Here is a 5,000-nt window from a genome sequence, read left to right as displayed (position 1 = left end):
GATGAAGGGAGAAGTAGAGATTTAAAAGCTCAAGATCGAGACGACTTGTGAAATCTAACCGAGGCCCTTTGCTTCAATAGGCGTGGAGGATGATGATGATTTAAAAGAGAACATTCCTGTAAAGGAAATATCTTTTTAGATGTCTCAAACTCGATAGTTTCTTTGGTGGCTGCAACCTCACCATCCTTGTGAGCTAAGGATGTGGGTATTTGGGGGAGCCTATAGGTCTATCTGCAGAGTCATCAGCAACCATTGCCTGGCCTTCCTTGGTCCTTGCTTCGATGGAGAGGGGGCTTGGGCGCTGATCATGTGTGTATATGGTCAGTCTCTAGGGCATTGTCCTGCTTGGTAGGGCAAGGAGCCTATAGGTCTATCTGTTGAGTCATCAGCAGCCATTGCCTGGCCCTCCTTGGTCCTAGCTTCGATGGAGAGGGGGCTTGGGCGCTGATCATATGTATATATGGTCAATCTCAAGGTCATTGTCCTGCTTGGTAGGGCAAGGAGCCTATAGGTCTATCCGCTGAGTCATCAGCAGCCATTGCCTGGCCCTCCTTGGTCCTAGCTTCGATGGAGAGGGGTTTTGGGCGCTGATCATATGTATATATGGTCAATATCTAGGGCATTGTCCTGCTTGGTAGGGCAAGGAGCCTATAGGTCCATCTGCAGGGTCATCAGCAGCCATTGCCTGGCCCTCCTTGGTCCTAGCTTCGATGGAGAGGGGGCTTGGGCGCTGATCATATGTGTATATGGTCAATCTCTACGGCATTGTCCTGCTTGGTAGGGCAAGGATCCTATAGGTCTATCTGCTGAGTCATCAGCAGCAATGGCCTGGGCCTCCTGGGTCCTAGCTTCGATGGAGAGGGGTCTTGGGCGCTGATCATGTGTATATATGGTCAGTCTCAAGGGCATTGTCCTGCTTGCTGGGACAATGTCACTGTACCTTGCCTCGGCCATTCATGAGTGGACTTTAAACCTTTAAGTACATTCGCCATCAGAAGATTAAGACACCTCACTAGGATTATTTATTTTGTGATAGATAACATTATTTAGAATTTAAATAACGTTATCTGGGCAAGATTTCGAAAGGGTATGGTAAGATCTTGACTAATATTCGTAGAGATTAGAGTGAGATTATGCCTAGTTAAACAATTGGTATAAAATTTTGTCTAAGAATAATTTAACGATTCTACATTATTTTTATTTTCTTAATTTCCTTAGTTATTTGTAAGAATAAAGACCCCCATATCATATGCTATGAAACAGCAAGTCGTTGATTTTGTAGGTTCAAAATTTTTGTTCTTCAAAATGGAAATATTTTTGTATTTTTAAGTCTCTGTTCACGAATATGATTGCCTAACTGCAATAGATTATTATGTATTTGTGGAAGTCAAAATAAATTTTTGTTCTTCAAAATGGAAATATTTTATATTTGAGTCTCAGTTCACGAATGTGATTGCCAAATTGCAATAATATTTCATTTGTGTGGAAGGCAAAAGTAGGCAGTTTAGTTAAAGTTATTTTTTAAGTTTGAACACTTTAGGCAATTCATTTTTTGTTAATTTTTGTTCTTCAAAATGGAAATATTATTGTATTTTTGAGTCTCTGTTCACGAATGTGATTGCCAAATTGCAATAGATTATTATATATTTGTGCAAGTCAAAAGTATATTTTTGTTCTTCAAAATTGAAATATTTTTGTATTTTTGAGTCTGTTCACGAATATGATTGCCAAATTGCAATAGGTTATTATGTATTTGTGGCAGTCAAAAGTAAATTTTTGTTCTTCAAAATGGCAATATTTTATATTTGAGTCTCAGTTCACGAATATGATTGCCAAATTGCAATAGGATTTTATTTATTTGTAGAAGTCAAAAGTAAATTTTTGTACCTCAAAATGGAAATATTTTTTATTTTTGACTTTATTCACGAATATGATTGCCAAATTGCAATAGTTTTTTATTTGTGTGTAAGTCAAAAATAAATTTTTGTACCTCAAAATGGAAATATTTTTTTATTTTTGACTTTATTCACGAATATGATTGCCAAATTGCAATAGTATTTTATTTGTGTGGAAGTCAAAAATAAATTTTTGTTCTTCAAAATGGAAATATTTTTGTATTTTTTAGTTTCTGTTCAGGAATATGATTGTCAAATTGCAATAGAATTTTGTTTATTTGTGGAACTCAACCTCGGGATCAGAGACCCAAGGGGGGAATCAACACAAAGATAATAGCTTCTGGTGGGCCAGAGAATCGAACCTGGGCCCAAGAAACTGAGGTTCCATTGACTTAGCAACTCAGCTACAAAGAGAATATATATATGGAAAACACGTCTAAATGTGCAAAATGTCACTGTTGTTACATATCTCGTGGACCAGGGTTCGATTCCCGGCCGGTCAGAAGCTATTGTCTTTGAGTGGTTTCGCCTGGGGCTCTGATCCCGAGGTCGTTAAGAGAATCTAGACAATAATGTATCAAAAATATATGGTTTATTTGAATATATATATATATATATATGTATGTATGTATACACAGTATATATATATATATATATATATACACTTGCTCTTTATTATATAGGGAGGTTAGTCCTAACTTATCTACTCTATAAACCGACACGTGGAGTCACTGCCATGGCCTCAGTCATGAGCTATCGAACTAAAAATAGTTCCCCAGAACAGAAAAACATCTGCCTGGCGTCATGGTCACACATTGGAAATCTACTCCTCGTAGCTTATTTCCAGAAGAACCCGGTTTCTGGTGTGTTCAGGAACCGGTTTTCTGTACTGAACATGTGTTACGCCTGTATACTTTGTATAGTGGTTAATGTAGTCAGTGAGTACCGGAGCTTTTGTTGTGTCCGAGGGCCTGGCACTGGGATTCTGTTTTCAGTATTAATTTGCTGTTTGTATACAAGAAGGGCAATATTTTCCTTGTCTTGGGATATCCAAGGCAATTTCCTTTCTAGAAAAAAAGATATTTACGTAAGAATATTTCGATTTTGTTTTTTTATTTCAAACTCCTTTTTGTCCTAAAATATTTCGATTTTGTGTTTTATTTCAAACTGAGCACATGAGGTCACTTTTTGGCCTAAAACATTTCGATTGTGTGTTTTATTTTATACTGAACATCTAAGAAGGTCACAGTTTAGCCTGAATTATTTCGATTTTGTTTTATTTTATACTGAACACCTAAGAAGGTCACAGTTTAGCCTAAATTATTTCGATTTTGTGTTTTATTTTATACTGAACACCTAAGAAGGTCACAGTTTAGCCTAAAATATTTCGATTTTGTGTTTTATTTTACACTGAACACTTAAGAAGGTCACAGTTTAGCCTAAATTATTTCGATTTTGTTATTTATTTTTCACTGAACACCTAAGGAGTTCGCATTGTGCCCTACAAGGTGACGTTCTCAGCGTTTAAACTCACGGGAATTTAAGTCACTTGGGGGGGGGGGATTATTTAAAATTACTTGTACCTTTCGAGAATATTCATAGTATGTATAGCAAACCATAGATTGCTAACGTATGATTCCTCCCCCCCCCCCGACTCACACACACACACACACACACACACACACACACCATTAAAATGGTTCGACTACCGTGAAAGATTGATAGAGGATGAGACGTAAATTTCTTAACCAATGGTTGAAAAAAATTAATTTTAAGCAGGTTTAATATTTGTCTCAATATTTTCTAAAATTAATATTAAAAAATCCCCAATTTAAATCTGTCTATGACTGTTCATAATAAAGTTAACATTATTATAATAGCTATAGCATTTTGTTATATTTTATTTATTTTTTTATACAGTAGATTATGATTTTATAAATTTATTTTAAGTAATTCCTGGAAATATTATCGCAAGATACATACATAAAGACTATGTTTTAATACAAAAAAATGTATGTCTTTATTTTTTATATTACTATTTAACGCAAACGTGTATGTTTAGGCATCTGATTGGTAACGTCTTTGTCTGGTGTTTGTCAGACGGGGGTTCGAGTCCCACTCAGACTCGTTAGTGCCATTAATGTCTGCAACCTTTACCATCCTTGTGAGCTAAGGTTGGGGGTTTGGGGGAGCCTATAGGTCTATATGCTGAGTTATCAGCAGCCATTGCTTGGCCCTCCCTGGTCTTAGCTTGGGTGGAGAGGAGGCTTGGGCGCTGATCATATATGGTCAGTCTGTAGGGCATTGTCCTAATTGCTTGGGCAAGGTCACTGTCTCTTGTCTCTGCCATTCATGAGCGACCTTTAAACCTTAAAGGAAACACTAAGAGAATCTTAAAGTGTTAATGTTTTCCTGTAAAAACTTCTTTTCCGATTCTACATAGAATGTGATGACAAAATTAAAATCATCTTAAGAATTAGCCAAAAGTGACCCATGCCATTTGAATGATTTCTAGAAAAAAGTATTTTGACATGTGTGTTTTTGACGTTAATAGTTTATATATGACATATCTATTTTGACGTTATTATTGTTTTTAGAATGATTTATTGTTAACTTGTTCTCATCATTTATTTATTTCCTTATTTCCTTTCCTCACTGAGCTATTTTTCCCTTTTGGAGCCCTTGGGCTTATAGCCTCTTGCTTTTCCAACTAGGGTTGTAGCTTGGCTAATAATAATAATAATAATAATAAAGAATTGACTATAGTGTTTCTTATGCCCTCTCAAATCTTTATGTCTTGGAACCTGTGTTGCTTCATATTACTTTATATCCTTCAACTTATTTCAGCTTCCATGTTCAGAATTTTTTTTTTTTTTTTTTTTTTTTTTGTTACACATTTATTCATTTATATGGAATTGTTATACATTTACAGCCACTATATTCATTTTTTTTTTTAAATTATGAAATACATATTTACAATTACAATTTATAATATATATACATTATAGTATTTTTAGAAGATTAATTTTTCGGATATTTTCGATTTTGGTATTCCTTCTTCCTGAAGTTTGATAAGCCACACATATTTAAATCTATTTCAATTCA

At 35.3% G+C, this 5,000-nt stretch overlaps 1 long non-coding RNA gene across 2 annotated transcripts in view; it reads left to right on the top strand.

Annotated features, from left to right (window-relative positions):
• LOC137635896 (uncharacterized) overlaps window positions 1-5,000 on the top strand; it is a 17,154-nt gene that overhangs the window by 9,840 nt on the left and 2,314 nt on the right. Inside the window, exon 1 of one of the 2 annotated variants that reach the window (XR_011042816.1) lies at window positions 2,817-2,982. The exons of the other annotated variant lie outside the window; for it this stretch is intronic. This is a non-coding gene — a long non-coding RNA (uncharacterized lncRNA). Of the gene's footprint in view, window positions 1-2,816; window positions 2,983-5,000 lie in introns of those variants that run through there. 2 annotated transcript variants of the gene reach the window in all.

The sequence above is a fragment of the Palaemon carinicauda genome, unplaced genomic scaffold (genome assembly GCF_036898095.1).
Source record: "Palaemon carinicauda isolate YSFRI2023 unplaced genomic scaffold, ASM3689809v2 scaffold193, whole genome shotgun sequence".
Lineage (NCBI taxonomy): Eukaryota > Metazoa > Arthropoda > Malacostraca > Decapoda > Palaemonidae > Palaemon > Palaemon carinicauda.
Note: the sequence above shows the minus strand (reverse complement) of the source record. Positions and strands in the feature narration are given on the sequence as shown.